General features: G+C 44.4%; 1 protein-coding gene across 2 annotated transcripts in view; it reads right to left on the bottom strand.

Annotated features, from left to right (window-relative positions):
* Positions 1 to 24,267, bottom strand: part of PHRF1 (PHD and ring finger domains 1) — a 67,686-nt gene that overhangs the window by 42,101 nt on the left and 1,318 nt on the right. Inside the window, exon 1 of one of the 2 annotated variants that reach the window (XM_083165294.1) lies at positions 10,856 to 11,013. The exons of the other annotated variant lie outside the window; for it this stretch is intronic. The gene's annotated coding sequence lies outside the window, so the exon portion shown is untranslated. Of the gene's footprint in view, positions 1 to 10,855; positions 11,014 to 24,267 lie in introns of those variants that run through there. 2 annotated transcript variants of the gene reach the window in all.

Below are 24,267 nucleotides of genomic sequence, written 5' to 3'. Positions count from 1 at the left end.
ACCACTATTCCTTGCACGGCTACAAATGGATGATTTGCATAATCATTGGATGGTGGCTCTGATTTGCGAGTGCCCTGTGCGGGAAGCGGACGGGCAGCTGACATTCGCTGACATTAGCTGCCCACCCTCCGCACCACCGGGCAATTTGCATGGGAATGGCCAGCGTTTTCATGGGAACGCCCATGAAATGCTGGGCATTCCCATGGGCAATACCCTTCATCCGCACTGCTAGGTGCGAGTTGGATGGCGAACATGAAGTTTGCCGTGCCCGCTCGCACCCTGCATCTGCGCAGAAATGCGCCTGGGGGCAGACGTAAAAAATCAGTCCCCCTGTGCAAATGCTCAGGGGACAATTAAAATTAGAATAACCCCCTAAGACCAGAGTTTATCTGGCCTTGAATTGAATTCAAAAGAAAGAGTCCATTATATACAATATGGGACTATTTCTAAGTGGACCTATAAACTGGATGAATGTTCCGTTCTGGAATTATCTTTTTGTAAAGTGACATTATAGACCAAGTTATAAAGTCACCGAATTAAATAAATATAACTTGTAAATGCTAAAATGGATCGCTCCCTCCCTACACTCGCCATGCAGCGGCCCCGGTGCCTCTCTACGCTCGGCACACTATTTTATTCTCCCTCTATGGGTGTCGAGGGACAAAGTGCCGGCATTGCGGCGGTCGGCATTCCGGCGTCGGTATTTCGACCGTCGGGATTCCAACCGCATCCCATTAATAGTTAGCCCCATTTTACAAACTATAGCACCCTTTAGCTCCCTCTCTCATTCCGAGCCTCCATATTAGTCATGGGCAAAGTGACTCATTGAAATGAGTTGAGACACGAAGGCTCAGCTCAGGTAAATGTGTTGAATCAGTGAATCGGCTCTCGGAGCCCTACTCATATGGAATTACAGGCACAGAGAGACAGTGCAGGGCTCACAGCACACTCAGGAAGTTGCAGAGGCTCAGTCACTCAGTGTGCAGGGCAGACAGGAAGTAAGAGTGGCTAGGCTCATTTGGAATTACAGGCACAGAGAGAGACAGTGCTGGGCTCACAACACATTTTGTGAGTTGCAAAGTAATAATGCAGCTGCTGCTGTCTCAACTCATCCAACAGTGAGTGTCTCGAATCATGCAGTCAGCTTAATGTTTCGAGGCACTGAGACGAGGCAGCGATTCACTAGCCATCTCTACTCCATATATAATGTTTTATGTTGTATTGATAAAGGACTATACACACTGAGCTGAAAGCTGCTCAAAACATCAAGTTTGAGCGACTCTTAAATCTTAAAGCCGCCCAGTGATGAGTGGTAATGCACGCTCCCACATCATCGCCAGGAAAGATGCTCATCTGCTGGTATTATCAGCAGATGAGCAGCTTTGAGGATGGCTTTGCATAGCGCTGAAAGGTTGGAAGGATACCGCAGTATATATTTTACTCTGAAATTGCTGGAAAGCCTCAAGGTGCCCACACACGGAGAGATATCAGATCCAATCTGATCTCTATCCAATTTTCTATGAAACCCAGAACTGATCGATTGAGTAAACGATCAGAGGGCCGCAGGCAGTTTGGAACACCCTGCATTATGGTGATAATTTAGTACACACACACACACACACACACACTATACCCCCATCCTCCAACATATACCGCCCCTGTATACACACATTGCACCCCCATATCCCTCTATATACAGATCCCACTATATACCATATACTCTGCACCCCCTCCTCCCTATGCTATGCTGCAACTCAGCTTACTTGTCATCCTGGGACTCAGCAACAGGTAGCAGCAGTAACCAGGAAACACCAGACAGTCCTGCAGCACTCAGAGCAGAGGCACGGGGACACTAACCGGAGGGAGAGACGGTGGTGACCGGAAGAAGGGGGCAGCTGCTTTATATATACTGTGTGCCCGCAGAGGGACAGTGTCCTGTGCTCGCCCATCACAGGTCATAGCCAGACCCCTCTGGCCAGCTGCGGTGGCTTCTTGCCTTGCGTGTGGATTATAGGGTCAACATTCTCTTGGGTCAATAGGTCGACAAGGCACAGGTAGACATAGATAAAAGGTCAGCACAAGCAATAGGATGACATGGTAAAGGTTGACAAGTTTTTTCACGTTGGTGATCTGTCGGCATGGACCACCAAGTAGTGTAACACATACCCTCATGTGACTCGCTTTTGCTTACCATGCACTTTACCGCTCTCAGTTGTAGTCCTCGAGGATTGTGACAGAAAAAAGGTCAACACTCATGTTGAGCTTTTAATGTGTCAACCCTTGCCACATTTACCTACTGCTTGTATCAGCCTTTTATCAATGTCGACCATTCATGTCAAATATCAACCTATCATCCAAATATCAATACCTCCTCTACCACAAGACCGGCTGTTAGCTGTGTGTGGACTGGTGGGCTTACATGTGCCGGTACTGCTGTATATATTTTAGATATACAGTACCTCATATTATATACTGTATACATAAAAGGCTAATACTGCTCCTCACCTCTATGGTTGGCCAGCAGCACACACATACACACCAGCACAGCATGGCAGAGCCCCAACTCCCAGCAGCAGGAGTTCCAGAAAACCCAGCAGCTCCTGTGTGAGTACTGACCCTCCACCACATTCTTATAATTCAACCCCAGTGTCCATCATTTTGATGGATTTTTAATCACCCTCTAATAAAAACATTAATTGTCTGCTATACCGACATTTTTCGGGATCCCAAAACACTAGAAATACTTATGGCCACCAAAAGCCTTTTATATGGTCTGGCTATCTCAGTTTGGCACATCTAACTAGATCTCACATTTCTCAGGAGTGCTCATTTATGCAATGTACACAAGTTTTATTAAACAAAGTCACTTTCGGATATTCGCACTTAACTAGATGGACACCTGGGTGAAAATGCTATTGGTAGATTGCAGCACACACAGGCCAATAAGAACATCCACCTATCATGCTACATTATGTCTGATAACAGTAATAAGCAGGCCGTAAGATAGATGGCAAATCTTGCAGAAACCTTTAATGCCGGATTTGATTTTCTACTACAGAACAAAACAGGGCGTAAGCATTGCCTTATTTTAAATGCTAAAAAAATAAATAAATAAAAAAAAACACACCACTGAATGTATATATTACTGCCAATACGATCATTTGAATTGCAACAGAATTTGCTGTGCTATATAAGAAACGGTTAATGAATCCACCCAAAAAAAAGAAGGAAAGGAAATTGGGCAAATTCAAGCTCCCAGGAAATTAGTACAGGTAGAGTATCCCTTAACCGTAGATCCCTTATCCGAAATATTCTGAAAACCATATGCTCACCTTGGCCCACGGCAGCCATCTGAATCACCTTTAGCAGCATCCCCAGTGCCAAAGATGTATCCCTGACGTCACCGATGCACCCATACAATGCATCCTTGGGCCCAGGGATGCCGCTGAAGACGGATCCAGATGGTCATCGTGGACGCTAGGGGGAAGTACGTAAAATATATATATTGTTCTTTATCAGCACTAATATAATAATACTAATTTATATTAGTCCCTTTATAATATCTTTGTATAGAATTTTTTAGAACAACTGCATACCATTGACCTGCCGACGTAGTTGGTACTCTGCATAACTGTTATATCTACTGTTCATTTTTTTCGTCTTTTTTTACTATGAGGTGATTCACTCTGTTTTTATACTTCTAGATGCCGCGTCCATGGTTCCCATGGTTACCCGCCGGCGATGTGATGAGCCGGAGACGCGTCAGACGCAGCCAGCGTCCTTCACCATGGCAACTTGTCAGATGAGGATGATGTGCGACGGCGGCGCGGCCGGTGACGTCACACGCAACACGACGGGACCGTGCGCCTGGCGTCCACTCGGGGCGTGTGGGTTCTTAGAGATATAAGGTGAGCATGTTTTATTTATTTGTTATCCTGATGAAAATTGTGAAATACAATTGAAACGCACCTGTGTGTCCAAGTATCTTCTTTATGGAAGTTGTCCTGAGTGCCGCATGATACACATATATATATATATATATATCTAAAAAAGAATGGAGAAGGTGCGCCTCATGGTGCATTAAACGAGATAGAGTTTAATAGAAACAGTATAGTCTCCTGGATGTAATAAGTCATAAGACTAGTACCATATAAAATAGCACTGTGGACTGGTTACCACACGGCATGCAATATAAAAGCCACGGCAAAGCTGCTCACGGTATCCACTGGATACCGTGAGCAGCTTTGCCGTGGCTTTTATATTGCATGCCGTGTGGTAACCAGTCCACAGTGCTATTTTATATGGTACTAGTCTTATGACTTATTACATCCAGGAGACTATACTGTTTCTATTAAACTCTATCTCGTTTAATGCACCATGAGGCGCACCTTCTCCATTCTTTTTTAGATCTCTCCCCCTCTGTGGATTCCAGAGTTTGTCTCTGTGAGAAAGGTTGCTGCACCACGTTGTTTGGTGGTTGGTGTTTGAACTCTTGGTCTAAAGATCATTAGTGGACTTTTGTACTGGTCTCAGCTGGATTGTCTATGAGCGCGTGATTTTATATTCTTTGTACATATATATATATATATATATATATATATATATATATATATATATATATATATATATATATATATATATATATATATATATATATATATATATATATATATATATATATATATATATATATATATATATATATATATTCCGAAATAATCCTTTATTCAAAATGACCGTGGTCCCGAGCATTTCGGATAAGGGATACTCAACCTGTACTGTTACAGCAAGATATGCAAGTGTGGATATAAGTAGAATGCAGCATGCAAAGCAGTTGCCAAGCATAATTAACTTTTGATCTAGAATGACTAATAAACAGAACAAGTGTCTGGGGATGGCACGATTTACCCAACACAGATCTGTTTATTATACCCCTTTCAGACATACTCCAAAATCCCAGGTTTTTGCACATGAACGCGCATCAACCCGGGATTTTGGTATGTCTGAAAGGTTCTACCCAGGATTTATGACCCGGGTTGACCCTTTCAGAAATAACAAAAATACGGGTTTTTCAGCAAATTACTGAATAGAAATGCTTCACCCGGTAATTTGCTGCTGTAAGTATGAAAGGATTCAGGGTTCTTAGCAGTGAAAATGCCAGGTAATTCCCTGGTAGTATGTCTAAAAGGGGTATTACATACAATAAAGCCGATCAACACTGATCGATGAACGTTGTGCATCGGCAGTGCCCTCAAATCCAGGAAACTGGGCCCCAATGTATGTATGTATGTATGCCTTTAGTGATATGCGCTGTAGCTCTTCAGTACTAGCCAACTTTATTGTACCAACAGATTCTGACAGGAAAAAATCAAGGAAATTCTTCATTAGAAAAAGCTTTTACCTGCCAATTCAAAGAAGATCATCATTAACGATATGCGCGATAATTAAGTTGCTAATATTTACATGCATATCATCTAATGTGTATGCACTATAACAATGCGCAGTACCGCAGGTCCTTTAGGATACTCTCTTTCCTCTGTACATGCAGTAAAATCCTGACTAGATAATCAACAACAGCACAGGGCCTGGATGTGGACACTGAAGGAAAGGGATTTGGACAGCGAGGATGACTTTTTTTGGTGAGGAAAAGCCATCTTCGCCATCCAGACTCATCACTGGCCACTTGCTGTATTTAACATTCCGGGGAAAACCCAAGGATTCCCCGGAACGGCGAGGTTTGCCGCAAATGCAGTGAGCCCACTGCATATAGTGGTGAACCTCCCCGTTTCCACCTCGCTGAAAAGACCCAGTGAAGTGGGGTCTGTTGAATACTGACCCGCAAGCTATGACAGTGAACTTTCGGCACTGCTCACCATCATGCATTGAATATACCCCTTAATATGCATGCACATGTTCACTCACGGAGTTCCAGCCTGTTCAAGGGAAATTGTTAACTATATCGATAATGGATGATATCATCTCATATGTACCCAGCTTTATACTACTGTCTCAGTGGACAACGTAGAACTGCATTACTCAGGATTTTTTATTTGTCAATCGGATTCTAATGGGGTGTACACACGGGCCGATCTGGTGGCCATCAATATCCAATTGAAAGGGTCAGTGAATCGCACCATGTGTGTGGGGCATAACACCTATTTGTATTCTTTAAAAAAAATATTATCTTAAAAAATGCAAACAAACTAAATGGTAAGGATTTCAGCTAGGAAGCAGACAAAAGGGTATAATCCAGTGGTTCCCAAACTGTGTGCCTAGGCACCCTGGGGTGCCTCAGGACACTTGCAGGGGTGCCTTGGGTGGGTGGACAAGGATAAATTCATATTATTTATGGTCAATGTACCAGGCAAAACCAGTGCTTGTGGCTGCCAATCATAATATATGTGGACAAACAGAAGCAAATCCTGTCCCTCACCAGATAACTGTGACATATAAAAACAATGCACTTAATTTAATATTTTTTTTCTGAATTTCTCGATAAGAAGCATTTGTTCTAGGGGATCCTTGAAAATATTTTGATACTCTAAGGTGCCGTGATTCAAAAAAGTTTGGGAACCCCTGGTATAATCAATTGCAGGCCAAACTATTATGTCGGAAATATGGCAGTTTCCGATCTATTAAGTAAGGGCTGTTTTTTCCGACAAGTGGAATAGCAGTGAATCCACATGCTTTTGGCACAAATGCGGACAAATCCTACAGGTTTTGGCCCTGCTTCTGACAATCTTAATCCGACATTAAAAAAAGTTGTATTGAGGAGATGAGGCAGGGAGGACGGTGCCGGGTGAGCACCAGCAGCTCACCCGGCGCTGTCCTCCTGCCAGCCTACCGCTGGTCATCCAGTCCCGCCACCGGGCCGGGATAGCAGCAGCAGCTCACCCAGCGTCCTCGTTTGCTGTCCCACATCTCGTCCCTCACCCGGCCCCGACGAGCAGCCAAATCCAACAGCCGGATTTGGTCGCATTGAATAAGGCTTGTCGGATCCATTCCAACAAATGCATGTCAGAATGAATCTGACTTTAATTGAATATTCCCATAGAGGTCCATCTTAAAAACAGGGATACTTTCTGGTATAAATCTAATAAGACCGAGGCTGGTCATGAAAATTAGAGACAATCAGTAAATATTTTAAATGGGGTTTCTTGTATAATCTAAAAAAAAAAAAAAATCAGACATGGGTACTTGTTTCCTAGCACGGTGCCCATCGCATTGCATACCATAAGAATAAATATGGTATGCGATGCGATGATGCGCGATGTTGTATAAAATTGCATGGCATACAATGCGATGGTATACAATTTTTTATTGTACAACCACCCAGATGGGTCCTTACAATGTTAAATGCCCCCCCTCTATCAATGCCAACCCGAAGCGCGGCGAGCGCAGCGAGCCCACGAAGGGCGGCGGTACACGTCGTCCGACCTTTCCTTCCCCCCACTATCCACGTCGGCGTGGCGTCAAATTCATATAGTGTGGCGAGCGCAGCGAGCCACCGAGCCCGAAGCGTGGCGAGTGCAGCGAGGGGACATGGAATACGCTTCGGGCTCGGTGGCTCCCTTTTCTTCCCCCCACTATCCACATCAGCGTGGAGCCGAATTCATATATTGTGGGGAGCGCAGCAAGCCACGGAGCCCAAAGCGTGGCGAGAGTAGCGAGCCCCTCGAGGGGACACGGAATACGCGTCCACTCGCCACGCTTCGGGCTCGGTGGCTCGCCACACTATCTAAAATCAACTTCACGCCGACGTGGATAGTGGGGGTATGAAAAGGTCGAAGGACGCGTACCGCCGCTGCTTGCCACACTTCGGGTTCGCGTTGATAGTGGGGGTGCATTTAACATTGTAAGCACCCATTAGGGTGCTTACACAATAAAAAAAATCGCATCGCATGCATCATATGCGGCTATATGGCATGCAATGCGATGCAATGGCATAAGATGCCATAAGATGAAAAAATTGGGCGCCGTCCTAGGAAACAAGTACCCAGACATGCACAATCATCTTTGACTGCATAATTCCAAATGTAAGCACATGTAAAGGTCACATCCCAAATCGTTTTACATGACCCACCACATGTATGTAATCGCCACAGATTAGAAATTCTCTCTACCGGGTATATGGATAAATGACTGACTATGTATAACCTAATGGTCTACACATGCATTACATAGACAGGTACAAAAGGTTATAATGGTTGACATATTTTTAATTATTAACACTTTTTTTCAACATATGGTTTATTTACTATCCACTTGACCATCTACTCGAACAGTAACCTTCTAGAAAAGTTTCTACGGACGTTGGTCAAAAACACACCCCCAAAAAAATCTGACTAGTGACCATTGCTCCTCATTTCCTCATACAGCCCTGGACATAGAAACATAGAATTTGATGGCAGATCCTGGCCTGACCTCAGACAGAACCTGGAAATGTATGGGAGCAAATGACAATCAAAAATTTTTTTCCCAAACGCTTGAAAACAGACAGTGATCAGTCAGACAAATTGTTTAAATCATTCTGATAACAAATTATCAAAGCATATCTTTTTTTCTGATTTCCAGCATTTGGGTGAAAATTTGTGATCATATCCTCCCAAACATTTCCAGGTTTTTGTTCCCATCAGATAGATTGGACATATAAATCTCTATGTGTGTATGCACCTTAACACTGAACTCTGTTATAGGCAGCTATGAGAATAATTGCTAGATTATGAGGCATATACCATTTATTTAATTGTTTATAAATTAGTGCCTAAATTATTGGATTTAGCATTAGAAAGATACAAGCATGTGAACTATTATATAATTAAATATTTAAATCTAATTGAGTTCTAATAACTAATACTAGATTACAATTTGGTATATGATATTATATATCTAAATCAGACCTGGCCAAACAGTGGCTATCCAGATGTTGTGGCACTACAAGTCCCAGCAAGCTTTGCCACAGTTTGGCTATTAGTGAATGCTGAAACGGAGGCAGGTTACGCCAAGATGTGTAGTTTCCCAACAACTAGATAACCATAGGTTGGTAAGTGGTAAATAATGATACGGTCGTGAAGGCTGGGCCCAAAACAACCCCCACAAGGTCTGCAGGCATTCCTTGTTTTTACGATGCGGTAACGGCAGGTGCTGACATTTTCTCATTTAAAAAAAAAAAACTAAAATTATTTTTCTTGAAACAAAAAAGTTGGGAGGAGCAGAATGGTCCGATGCTTCAGAAGGAAACATTGTTTTACAGTAGTTGCATTTTCAACCAACTCTCATATTATTTAAATATCATATCGCCTTTATTTTATACATTTCCTTCAATATAAAACTCTAATATCTTGTAAATTTCTTCCATTTTCATCACTTGAGTTGCCTTGATGTTATCAGTAGCTCATTAGCATAATTAACATCACATAGTTCTGCAACAATATTATACCCAAATCAGGACAACCCCGGTTCAACAGTAATTGTGTAGGATTTACATTTAGGCTGAACTAACTATTGACAGGTACCTATTGTACCAAAATCAGTGTTTAGTAAAGCTGGGCACACACCTACAGATTTATCTGACCAATTTGTCTGGTGGGAACAAAAATTCAGTAATGCATGGGAGCAAATGACAATCAACCATATATTTACTGAATCAAATAGATTAATCCAATCTGTCTGAGTAAGTAACCACTGTCTGTTTTCCAGTTTTTGGGAGCAAATGGTCAGTTCTCATATATTGGGGGGGTGGGTGGGGGGGGGGTGTACAATTGTAATATTTACATGTACCCAATTGGTCTAAAAGTGACGGGACATGAGGGGAGGGGGGGAGGTATTATTCAACTAGGTGTTTTTTTCTGCTGATCAAAGGGTTCATTTTGACAAGGATTTTCTATTTAGTTTTAGGCTAAGGGGGTTTCCAATTAGGAGCCTGCAAACATGGCCGATATGGGGAGACGCAGGGACATCCCCTTTGGACCTTGCATCAACAAGTGTGTATGCACTTGCCGTACACCAGGTCCCCTCAACAGTAATATGGAGCTCGGTAGACAATGCCTACTGTGTATCCAGCCTTAAAGACAGTATAATACAGGGGATAAGATTATACTGAATATAGGCACTAAACACTTCTGAATAAGTGAAGGGCCGTATATATATATATATATATATATATATATATATATATATATATATATATATATATATATATATATGAAGGACCAATTATCCATGTAACTGTCTTAGCTGCTATATAGACTATGAGCTATGAACAGCAGGATATTAATGACAGAAAGAATAAAAGTAAAGATGAATTCATTGTTATATGATGTAAATATCACATATGTCAATTTTCCTATGACAGTGCTAAATATCACACAAGTGTATGCGGTACCCTACATGCAGTCAGGGCATTAATCTGCAATAATGTAACATTATTGTACAGAGCAGCAGATGCATAGTACATGGGGTTACCAAGCAGGGGGTCAGATATAGCAATATGTTATGCAATCTGTGGATCTGCAGCTGCTGTGGGACTACAAGTCCCAGCTTATTTTACAGGTCGTGTAAACGAGATTTAGAGCAACACCTGCACATTGGAAGCTCACAAGAGAGACAAGGCATGCCTGCTGGAGACAAGGCAGCATATGAGTGGGAAGCATTGCAGACTGATGCGGGGCAGCTTCCTGATCTGACTGAGCAGCTGCTTATGTGACCCCATACCCAGGAGAGACAACACACACAAAGCTATGGGAGGGCGACAGGTACTGGACTGGGGTGAAATACAAATATGTGACGTCACATCACCTACTGGATTTCCCCCTGACGTAGCGAAGGACAAGCTTTATATTACACTGTCACTCACCCGTCGGGGTCTCCTCACTGCATAACCCGTGTGAGCGGCCCAACAGCACTGACACTATGCGTCCGGAAGCCAACAGCAATACTGCCAGATCTACATCCGGGGTTACAGCTGTAAATGGTGACGTCGGGATGATGGTTAGCCCCGCCCAGATGTGACGCCATGATCCCGGTAACATAACATTCCCTTGTTACCAGGGAGGCGGGGAAGAGCGAGGCAGCGAGGCCCATTCATCGGGGCCGGAGGACGGTGGGGGTCACCGGGGCCGCACTCACTGCTCGGTCCTGCTTGGTGTCATATACCGGAATTAACAGACATAAATAGGTTGGAGGTTAGCAAGCCTAAAGCGGCCTAGTGGAAGTGGTACCCAAATCAACCAATCACATTCTAGCTAGCAGTTTCTAGAATGTACTAGATACATTCTAGCTAAAACCTGATTGGTTCCTAATGGCAACACCTTCACTTGTCCGCTTTAGAAGTTTTGAGACACTGTGGAATAACCCGTTGCTAAGTATCTCCATGGCTACCGCACGCATTGGCCCCTATTCTGGTTCACTTACAAAAACAAACTCGTTCTCTAATGGATAAACTGATGTGCACTGCAGGTGGGGCAGATGTAACTTGTGCAGAGAGAATTAGATTTGGGTGAGTTATTTTGTTTCTGTGCAGGGAAAATACTGACTGCTTTATTTTTACACTGCAATATAGATCTCACTTTGAAGTAAAACCCCACCCAAATGTAATTGTCTCTACACATGTTACATCTGCCCCACCTGCAGTGCACATGGTTTTGTCCATTTGAGAAGGAATTTGCCTTTGCGAGTGAACCAGAATAAGGGACATTGGGGCAGATGTATTGAGCCTGGTGAAGAGATAAACTGGAGATACAGTGGAAGGAGATAACGCACCAGCCAATCAGATCCCAACTGTCATATTTTAAAACACAGCTGATTGGCTGGTGCGTTATCTCTTCCATGTTATCTCCAGTTTATCTCCAGTTTATCTCTTCTCCAAGCTTAATACATCTGCCCCAATGATTCTTAAAATTGCAAGCAGCAGTGCAGAAGCACACACTGACTGTATCAGCAGCTGTCTAAAGGGGTATAGGTAAAAACCGGACCCAGAAAAGACAAGAGGGGGGGAATAAAGCCTCCCTGTATGGTCCGGGCATGTAGCAAAACGGTCTGGACCACACCGGGAGGCTGTAATCTCCCTTTCCCCATGTCCCTGTGAAAGCTATTACAGGCATCCCCCGGCGGACAGGACACCCCCCGGACCAGACACTACAATTTTGATGTGTGGTCCGGGGTCTTGTCCGGGCCCTGGTTTAATAGTCTTAGTCCCGTCTAATGGTGGCAAACGTTGTGGGGAACTCAAGTGATTAATTTGCTTAGAAAGTCTAATTCACTAATTATATGACCCATTTTTAGGATGTTTTTTCCCTTTTACGCCTGCCGTAAGAAGAGAGCAGGGACCTCTCTCCTTAGGGGTTTATTACACTCTTAGATTATGGGGGAGATTCTCTAAGAATCTCTGCCCCCCTTCGCAATTATAATTATCGCATATGTTCTAACATATGCAATAATTATAGCAAAGGACAGCTCTTGCGTTAAGAGCTGTCCTTTGCGGTGAGAGTCGCCGGGTCCCAGCGGCTCCCCCCTCCCTCCCACATCCGGCACTGCTGCTGCACCGGGTTCTCCTCCTCCCTGCACCCGGAAGAGGATCAGTGCAGGGAGGAGGTCACAGGTCCGGGCAGCACAGCTCTGTGCTGCCCGGACACAGGTGAGGGGGCGGCGGGGGGTCATTGCGGGGCAGCGGTGGGATGCAGCGGTAACCCGGCGGGGGATGCTTAGTGCATCCCAAAATGCGGTAAAAACCCTGATAACGGGGTTTTTACCGCATTTTTAGCTTAGAGAATCTCTCCCCATAATTTTTATATTCTTACTTAAGGCACCTTAACCCCCTGCCACCCCAATAAGTACTTATTGTCCTGTCCCCTGATGTCAACTTTCTTTATTTACCATGTACTTCTAATAAATTGCCTTGTATTGAAAGTCATCGTTTTCTTGTTTTTGCTCATTTATGCACTGTATTCTGTGTTTCCTTGTGGAATAAATGATGATGATGATGATGATGATGATAATAAGAATATATAGTGTAGTGCAGACAGAAAAACCAAAGACGAAATTAGAGGTCAGGCTGCCCCCATCATGTCATTGACCACTTTGCAAAAGCAACCTCACCCACCACCACAATTTACTGATCATTTCCCATACCTTCCAACTGTCCTGATTTTTTTAAACTGTCCCACGTTCCACAAGCACTCACCAGCTTCCCATACCTCCCAAAATTCTAATCCTCCCTGTCCCGGCTCCCGTACGCCCCCCGAAACAGGGGGCATGGTTTCTAATAAAAGGGGTGTGGCTTCATGGAATGTCTGCGATCGCAAAGCCACACCTCCATTTTCACCAATAGGGGGGCATGGCCAGTGCTGTTTGAGCTACTGTACTGTCCATGGCACCTGTCATACTATGCAGAGCAGTGAGGGGCAGGGGGGTCTCCCAAACACCACCGTGGGACACTGCCATCCCCAGGTGGGGTGCAGGATGTCCCAAAAAAAAAAGATTGTCCCTAGAAAATCAGGGCGGTTAGGAGGTATGGCTACTTGCGGTGTGTGTGGGGGGAGGGCAGCGGTGTTTATAGATGATGCACACAGAGTCTAATCACAGCAGACAGCATGGCCAGAGCTTACAGAGCACTGGCAATTCACCCAAAGTGATGGAAGCCTGACATTTCTGCGAAGCTGCACTACCATTTCCTAAACCATATCCCTTTTGGGAGTGTATGGAGCCATGCACTGGTATATGACTATATTGGGAAGTGTGCATTGCCCGCTCCTCCCTCGTGCAAAAAAAAACCACCTGGCCATTGGCCTAGCGGGGCTTTCATGCAAGTGAGTATGCTGTGCTGCCCTCCCCCAGCAAGTGTCACCCTTAAGCATGTAATAGTAAAGGGTCATTTTCAATATATCTCCAGCAGGTGGCGCCATAAAGCTGCCCAACATGAATCTCTTATCTAGGAACGTTACCACATTCATAATAAACAATGCATGTAATACCAAGGGCAATAAGGTTCTCAAACTTTAGTCGCTACTATGAATGCATTTACAGCAAATAAAATATGAAAAAATACCAATCAAAGGTCAGATACTGTGTGTTTCTGGCTTTCATATGGTCTTCTTAGGTCCTTATCCTCCTCAGTGTGTTATACAGGACAAGGAAACATAAAAAATGTAAAAATACAAAGTGTAATGGTGCCCATACACGTTACAATTATTGTATACAATATTGTATACAATATCGCATCTCATCCGATCTCGGTTTTGCGATGACATCAGATGAGATGAGATCTATTACAAAAAGTATGTGCAGCACGTACTTTTTGTACTAGATCTCATCTCATCTGATGTCATCGCAAAACCGAGATCGGATGAGATGCGATATTGTATACAATATTGTATACAATAATTGTAACGTGTATGGGCACCTTAAGAATGTTCTAATATTCATAATCAAGAGTCCATTAGTCTGCAGAAACACCTCCCGATCGACCAGGAGTACAAGAGTGTGAACAGCCATTTTTTTCTTTCATCTTAAGGTATGTTGTTTTCCATCAGATACCTATAGATATTTTTTATCCTGGACTGAATTGTTTTTAACTGTTTTTTATTGTATTTTTAGGATTACCTTCGAATTGTACATTTACACATACCATTTTTGTATTTTATGAACTAAGTACTTATCCCCCTTATCCCTTTTTATTTTTGTATCCCTGCGGCATTTACCCCATTGTTTGGGGTTCTATTCTTGAACAATAAAACTTTTTTTGAATTTTTTTACTTTTGTGGAGGTACGGTGTTCTCTCTCTTCGTTTTTCTGGATTACCTTGTAAGAAATACAGAGAAATTGAACCAGAAAGGAAATAAAAAGATACCTTGATGTGCCAGGCAAAGTTTGCTTGAATTGTGAGTAGGTTTCTCTGAAGAATAAGGGCAATATATAACCAACATATCTCCAACGCATTAATGGGCATGGCAAAGATACCTTGATGTGTCTGGCATTATACAATTGAATTATGAGTGGGGTACATGATTTACCATTTCTGCACCCCCATAAAAATAAATGATTACACGCTTGGTTGAATCGATCATATTTGTGAATTTGGTTATCCCCGGCAATTTCCTATATATTCAGGAGAAAAGGTTAAATGAAAATGAAAGATAATAAAAAGATACCTTTATGTGTATGAAGATACCTTTATGTGTATGAAAACACTTGAAAGACTGTGAGTTTGGGCACGCCTGGGAGATAGTTGATCGGGAGGTGTTTCTGAGAACTAATGGACTGTTGTTTATGAATATTAGAACATTCTTACACATTGTATTTTTTTTCCTTGTCCTGTATACCACACTGAGGAGGATAAAGACCATAAGAAGATCATATGAAAGCAAGAAACACACAGTATCTGACCATTAAGGGGGGATGTATGGAATTTCTTATTTTTTTGGTGTAAATGCATTCATAGTAGTGCCTAAAGTTTGAGAACCGTTTCACCCTTGGTATTACCCCAAAGCATGCGCCTAGTGAGAATTCCAAACACTGCTGCTTTACAAACTATTAAGAAAAAGACAATTGCAGAGACAGCACAGTACCATACATATTAATGTATGAAAAATATAGTACCTGAGGCCTGCTTAAGGCTAATGAAAGAAACCTAGTGCCAATCATGTGACGAATATGGGCAGGGAATGATGCAATGTAATACTGTCAGCCCAGGCTTAATTGGTTTACAGTCTATTCATGGCCAGAAATAACCTGCCCTAAACCACAATAAAAATCCTCCCCCTTCAGGAAAGACAAAGCACTGTTCTCTGTAACACAAATGCCAGAAAGGAGTCCTGCACCACAGCATCTTCTATTTTGGGAGGTTATATCCTGGTCGCGGATAATAAACTCCATCGTCCGTGGAGTGCGGGCTAAGCAAAAACTAGTTGCAGGTTGCATGGGCTGGACCAATTACTCTGAGGCAGGAAAATGCCAGTTGTGGTGCTGCTGCTCCTAGCAACATACCTTATGATGTCATTTAACCATCGATAGTTGTGTGAAAACCACGGGGATCAGCAAACTTGCTGCGAATCCACATGGTTTTAGCGAATTCGTGGCTTTGTCTGCCAGAAAAAAACTGGCACCGTGCGACAGCCCTTTGCTATATGCTAATGCCACGGCGACTGTGATAGGATCTGCACATGCGTATATTCACTGATACACATGCGCAGACCCAAAACATTGCAGCGAATTCGCAGGGGACCGAGTAAACCTGAAACCTTTTTCAAGCAGTGATAATACTTGTTGTGAATTATAAAACTTGTTGCATATAAAAATAAACAATTCTCCAGCCAATCAGCTTCTGCCCTTTGTTTGGCAGTTGGAGATGATTGACTGGAACACCGTTTATCATATGCAGCAAGTTGTCACCCTTGAGTTTTATCACTTGTTAATAAATGTGTTGCTTTGGGGTAAATTTACTAAGATGAGAGTTCTATTGAAGATGGGATGTTGCTTATAGCAACCAATCAGATCTACTTATTTATTTAGCACATTCTAAAATATAATCTGATTGGTTGCTATGGAAAACATCCCATCTTCAATAGGACTCCCATCTCAGTAAATTTACCCCTTCGAGTCTACTCCCTCTGGAGATAGGATGTTATTGCTGCACAAAATTACAGATAGTGTTGCTGGCCTACACCCGCCGCATCCAAGATAGCTTCTCCGGGGAGATTTCACTGCAGGATAAAACACGCACCTGGACCAAGACCTCTGTGACCAGTAGATGCTTCATCTTGTCTTATGTATATAATAATAGTTACTTTGGGCCTTATTCTAGTTCACTCTTTCTGACAAAATCCTTCTTAGATGGACAAAACCATGTGCACTGCAGGTGGGCAGATATAAAATGTGCAGAGAGAATAAGATTTGGGTGAGTTATTTTGTTTCTGTGCAGGGAAAATACTGGCAGCTTTATTACAATACACTGCAATATAGATCTCACTTTGAAGTAAAACCCCACCCAATCTAACTCTCTCTGCACATGTTATATCTACCCCACCTGCAGTGCACATGGTTTTGTCCATCTAAGAAGGATTTTGTCAAAAAGAGTGAACTAGAATAACCCCCTTTATCCCTTATTGGTATAAAGTAACTATTATTATATACACCTAATCAGTCTACCTCCTTTCTATTACTATATTATTTTAAAATGTATTTAATGTATATTAATACTGATTACTTGGATCAATTGGGGAATTACTTACATATACCCCTTTTACACCGCCGCCAAAATCCGGGTCAGCGGCAGTGTAAATGGGTCAAGTCGTGTCCCTTTACACGGGACTTCTACCCAGGTCCTGACTTGGGCCCTTATTCAGATCTGATTGTAGTACAAATTTGTTTGGAAAATGGTCAAAACCATGTGCACTGCAGGGGGCAGGTGTAACATGTGCAGAGAGAATAAGATTTGGGTGAGTTATTTTGTTTCTGTGCAGGGAAAATACTGGCAGCTTTATTTTTACACTGCAATATAGATCTCACTTTGAAGTAAAACCCCACCCAAATCTAAAGCTGTGTACACACGGGGGTGATAGGGGCTATAATCGCTGGGAATATGGTCGCAGGCGGCCATATTGCCAGTGATTGGAGTACGCACCAGCGATAAATCGCCGGGTGCGCGCTCCCGTTTTCTGCCCCATTGTAATCGCTGGTCGCAGGATCTTGCTCCTGCGACCAGCTAATTACCTCTGCGGCTCCCCCAGCAGAGGTTCCTTTTCATCAGCGACCATCTCTGGTCGCTGATGCAAAGGAGACACTGGGCAATATATTGCTCAGGAATATATTGCTAGCAATATATTCCTGAGCAATATATCGGTACTTGTGTATTTTGGCGGCGCCCCCGATGTCCGTCGTACGACGAACAGATCGCATCGCATGCCATGCACCCGATGGCATACGATGCGATGCAACGCGATTTTGACCCCCTATACGACCAAAAATCGTATAAGCACCCTAAAGGGTGCTTTTGAGCACCCAAATGGGTGCTTACAATGTTAAATGCACCCCCACGCCATCCCCCCACTATAAACGTGAACCCGAAGCGTGGCGAGCGCAGCGAGCCCGCGAGGGGCGGCGGTACGCGTCCTACGACCTTTTCATACCCCCACTATCCACGTCGGCGTGGAGTTGAGAATAGAATAGTGTGGTGAGCGCAGCGAGCCACCGAGCCCGAAGCGTGGCGAGCGCAGCGAGCCCTGCGAGGGGACGCGGATACCTTCACAGGTAAACGTGTCCCTTCGCGGGCTTCACAGGTATCCGCGTCCCCTCGCGGGGCTCGCTGCGCTCGCCACACTATTCTATTCTCAACTCCACGCCGACGTGGATAGTGGGGGTATGAAAAGGTCGTAGGACGCGTACCCCCGCCCCTCGCGGGCTCGCTGCGCTCGCCACGCTTCGGGTTCACGTTTATAGTGGGGGGTGGCGTGGGGGTGCATTTAACATTGTAAGCACCCATTTGGGTGCTTAACATTGTATAAGCACCCATTAGGGTGCTTATACAATGTTTCATCGCATCGCATCGTATGGCATTGTATGCCATGTACAATGGCATACAATTTCAAAATTGTATGCCATCGTGCACTATCGTACGATATCGCGTCGCATCGCATACCATCGTATGCGTTATGGTATGCGATGCGATGGGTGCCGCCAAAATACACAAGTACCAATATATCTCCCCCCGTGTGTACGGCGCTTTATTCTCTCTGCACATGTTATATCTGCCCCACCTGCAGTGCACATGGTTTTGTCCATCTAATGGTGCGTACACACGGGGGTGATAGGTGCTGAATTCGCTGGAAATATGGTCGCTGGCGACCATATTGCCAGTGATTGGGAGTGTGCCCCGGCGATAAATCGCCGGGTGCGCACTCCCGTTTTCAGCCCCTTTCTAATCGCTGGTCGCAGGAGCTTGCTAATTACCTCTGCGGCACCGCCAGCAGAGGTTTCTTTTCATCAGCGACCATCTCTGGTCGCTGATGCAAAGGAGACACTGGGCAATATATTGCTCAGCAATATATTGCTAGCAATATATTGCTGAGCAATATATCTCCCCCCGTGTGTACGGGGCTTAAGAAGGATTTTGTCAAAAAGATTGAACTAGAATAACCCCCTTTATCCCTTATTGGTATAAAGTAACTATTATTATATACACCTAATCAGTCTACCTCCTTTCTATTACTATATTATTTTAAAATGTATTTAATGTATATTAATACTGATTACTTGGATCAATTGGGGAATTGCTTACATATACCCCTTTTACACCGCCGCAAAAACCCGGGTCAGCGGCAGTGTAAATGGAACAAGTCGTGTCCAGTGTTCCCTCTAAGCTGTGCGCGTGTGCGCGCGCACACAACTCGCCGAGCATGCGCACAGACAGTACAACAGAGCGCACATTAATTTTAGTGTAGTAATTTTTTTTTACTATTTTTTGCATTTTTGGTGGCCCCGGACACTGGCCCTTATTCTGAACTAAGCGGTAACGGCCGCTTGCGGCCGTTCCGCCGATGCTTTCGCTCTGCGCATGTGCAGAGGGCACTCTGCGCATGTGCAGGCGAAATCGCCGCACATTTTTTTTTACCGCCGCAAAGGGGGTGGATAGGGGCGTGAGGGGCTACTTAGCCTCATTTCCCTATGCATACGCCCCGCGTTTCATGGGCGTTCCCATGCAAACGCGGGGCGTACGCATGGTAATGAGGCTGTGACGCATGTGTTGGGGGCGGGCATCTGACATCGCCGGATGTCAGCTGCCCGCCCCCATACATGCTTTCACACGTACAAGTGTCCGTGTGGTCTATGGGTGCGGGATCTGGTGGAGCGTGCGGCCCTGCCTTCGATGGTCGGCGACCATCGAATGCAGGGGGCTGCTCCAAGATGGTGGAGGCGTATCCCCCGCCATTTTCATGCAGACCGCCACATGTCCGCGTACGGACGGCCGTGGCGATCCGTATGGAAGGCGGGGATTCGCCTGCACGGTCGGAGCCGCATATGCGGCTCCGGCCGCACCAACCAGAATAAGGGCCACTGTGTATAACAATATGGCTCTGCTGGGCTGGCTGTCAGTCAACCTGTAAGCCCGCCCTTGGTTTCCAGGATCTGTCAGGATTGGCTCCCCTGCACATCTGATCTTTATACCGTTATGTGACGCACAAAAATTTTAATTTCTTTCCAAAGTTGCACAACCAGTATCTTTTGCCGCACACAGCCTTCATAAAATTAGAGGGAACATTGCTCGTGTCCCTTTACACGGGACTTCTACCCAGGTCCTGACTTGGGCCCTTATTCAGATCTGATTGTAGTACAAATTTGTTTGGAAAATGGGCAAAACCATGTGCGGCAGGTGAGGCAAACTGAAATCTAAATTGCAGTGTAAAAATAATGCAGCCAGTATTTACCCTGCACAGAAACAAAATAACTCACACAAATCTAACTCTCTCTGCACATGTTACATCTGCCCCACCTGCAGTGCACATGGTTTTGCCCATTTTCCAAACAAATTTGTACTGCGATCCGATCTGAATAAAGGCCTTGGGTTGAACATGGCTAGGACCTGGGTAGAGGGCAGTGTAAACAGGTATGCCTGGTCATCCGACCTGGCTCCCGTTTACATCAATGCGGAAGTCCAACCTCCGGACCGCAGGTTGGGCGGGGGGGCACACGCAGCCTCCGCTGCTGTCTGCTGTACTCTGAAGACAGCAGCGGAGGCAGGGAGGAGGTGAATAGATGCCTGTGTGCGGCATCCATTCGCCTCACGAACGGGGGGTGCACGGGGGCTGGGGGTGCACAGGGGCTTGGTGCTGGGCTTGCCCCCAGAGCGGCGGTCCAGGGGGGGGGGGGGTGTGCAGGAGGGGCAGCCGCCAGTGTAAAAGGGACCAAATGCTGGTTCACACATGGGTTGAAGCTGGGTCCAAAAACCCAGGCGTTTTGGTGTAAAAGGGGTATTAATGATGCTAAAGTGCACTTCCTGTTATGAGGGTATATAAACCTGGATCTCTGAATGAGTGCTACACCTTTGATAACGTTGGAATACAAAGAAACGCGTCAGCAGCACAGCGTTACCTCATGGTGTTGGGCACTAGAGACTTTTATAAATGCTCCCACTTTCAACCAGCTCTATACAGCCTCCTCTTTACTTTGTGGGTGATCAATGGAAATGTAACATCTCAGCAGAAATTGGGACACCACCACCTACCAATCCATGGAATCACCTTTCCGCAACATCATGAGGTAGCCTAACATCTTGCAGCAGTATTACCAAGCAGAGGACAATGGATTCCCATAAAAATTCTATCTGAGCATAATACGAACCAAGCGGGACTCCAACACCTAAGTATTACTTTATATGTTAAATTCTTAAGTGCACAATTTCATGCTATTAACTACTGATGTGATTTTATGTTTTTATGAATAAATATATTGTTATTATACCCAATTGATCCAATCTTATAACTAACTAGTAGCGCTCCATCTCTTTTAACCTCTAAAGTTATAAAACCAGTTATATAATCAGACCACCACCTTGTTTAGTTCTAAATCTCAACACCTCAAAATGTAGCTTTGCCCAATGATTTCACCAGCTATTAACCAATGTTGGAGAGTTATTACCCAGGTTTCACCAACAAATTTGGATCTCCCTGCTGTAATGAGCACCTGTGAATATCTGTGTTTTCGAGTGCAATACTATACAAAGACTGACTTTGGTAGGAGAAGAGCATATGCAGGGGGCAGAGGAAGCGCTAAGTGGTCATCACTGGTTGGATGCCACCAGTCTGACGTTGCAGTGTAGCTGGAAACCTTGCATACCCATATGTGATATAATGTGGCTTTATCAATTCATTAGCCTTTTGTGACCTTCAAAAGGGACACATGCATCTCCAATTAAGGACAGATTTATCGTCTGTATACAAAGTGGGAGCATAACCTCCAGGATTAGGCAGTTTATGCAAATATGTTCCTGAAGAACAGCCTGGAACCCTACTGCAAGGGTTCTCCATCATAGGGGGTGTATACCACAGAAGGTATATTGAAGGGTAGTGCCATAGAGCTTGCCCTAATAGAGGGCATTACAACATCTCTATTTCTGCATTTTAATAAACAGAAAAACTCACCCACAGCCTCACAACTATCATTCTGCACATATTACATTTGCCCCAGAGTATAACAAAGGTGCTGTCATATTTAAATTATATTAGGTAGAAAAGCACATGGAGGCCGCCTCCGAACAGTCATTTCAGCCCAAATCTTATGAATATAACATTACATTTATTTACCTTTATATACAATGTTGCAGATTACTGTGTAGCACTGATACACTTTCTGCTACATATGGCTAACAGAGAGATTTTGTGCTGGCCCTATTTAATTCACATCACTATGTTAAATGGGATTCATCACTTTGTTTGTCCTCTCTATTGTTGTGTGGTTTTATATATTTAGCAGTTTTATTGTAATTATTAAAAGTTACATTTTACTTATTATTTTTCCAGTTTGGTGCAGCCTGTAGTTGGCGCTTTTTCATGTCGACCTTTCAACTGTCGGCCAATAGTAGTCAACCTTTGACTGTAGACTTGGACAATGTAGATCTTATAAACCATAACCCTTGTGATGAGTGGAAGTTGTTGTGGGTCTGGGAAGATGGAGCACAAGAGAAATCCTGGCTCATGAGATGACACGACCTGACAGACTGAAATGTTCTAGGATAGAAATGTGTCTACAGGAAACGCAAAGAGGAATGGCCAGGTTAAGGTAAATGCTGAGAGATGTTATATTTTGTAGATAAGTTTAATATAATCTGCTTAGCATACAACCCTGAATATTTATAGCAATGTAGCTGTGCATAGGAATGCTAAAAATGTGACCCAGTCTATGCAGGCATGACACTGATATGTCCGACACGGGAACACACTACTTCTGTACGTGCTCTCAGTCACAACATACATAGCTACTACTTACATTCCCATAGATGGTGCAATAATGAATTCTAAAGCTGCTGCATTGTACCAACCCTTTCCACTTACATATTAACCAAGCAGTAGCAGGGCGAAAACTAGGATTCTCATCACCGGGGATAAGACAGTAATTTGTCTCTGCTCCATATCCCCCCCCCGCGCATGTACGTAAGGGTATCACATCCAGCACCCAGGGCAAAAGACCCCACCTTGTTCTGGCCCCTGGCAGTAGCCATAGACACTTTGTGACCGCATCTCAGTATGGGGAGACCTGCAGTGTAACAGTGACGGTCCTACTGCTGTTTATTTAAAAGATACAGTCGCTATGAAGGTCAACATACATTAGGTGGATCACTAAGGTCAACAGGTTCGGAAGGTTGACACAAGCATAAGGTTGACAATGGGAAGGTGGACAGTCAAAAGGTCAACATGAGTTTTGTTTTTAATCCACAACAGGCGGTAGCTCACACCCTACCATCCACTAGAGCTTGGAGGGAGAATATAACAATGTGCTGAGCGCAGCAAGGCACCAAGCCTGAAGCATGGCGAGTGCAGCGCCGGCTATGAAAAGCTGTCCACCCCCAGGAAATTGGCTTAGACGGACAAAAATCAGTGTATGGGTAAAACCCAGAACCGGACAGCACCCCAAAACGCCTGACCTGACAGGCTCCATCCATCAATTTTTGTAATTCCAGAGCTTGTAGTGTCCGGTCCAGGGGTGTCCTGTCCGCGGGGGCTGCCTATGACAGCTGTCACCAGGGAGAGGAGGAGGGAGAGAATAAAGCCTCCCTGTATGGTCCGGGCATGTACCATGTAGAAATAAACAGAACGGTCAGGACCACACAGGGAGGCTGTAATCTCCCCTTCCCCATGGCCCTGGTGAAAGCTATCACAGGTAGCCCCCAAACAAGACCCTCCAGTGGGGACAACCCCCCCCCCCCCCCCCCCAGACACTATAAGCCAAGTAAAAACCGGACCCGGACAACATCCCGGAACGCCATTCCAGGGTCTTGTCCGGTCCGGTTTTTACTTATTCCCCAAATATCACTGTTGAGTGATTTTCGGCCCAGCGTTTTTCCCCATTATCGCTGTCCATACACGCTGGGCAAAATCTCCCAGTGGACGTGATTCTCTAATAAATGCGGCTGCACATCGCCGGCATTCGCATAGTTAATAATCGCATATGCACTAACATTATTATTTATTTACAGTTTCTTATATAGCGCAGCCGATTCCGTTGCACTTTACAATAGTAGACAGTGATAAAACAAACTGGGTAACAACAGACAGACTTGGA

This window comes from Crinia signifera, chromosome 11 (genome assembly GCF_055691185.1).
Source record: "Crinia signifera chromosome 11, ASM5569118v1, whole genome shotgun sequence".
Lineage (NCBI taxonomy): Eukaryota > Metazoa > Chordata > Amphibia > Anura > Myobatrachidae > Crinia > Crinia signifera.
Note: the sequence above shows the minus strand (reverse complement) of the source record. Positions and strands in the feature narration are given on the sequence as shown.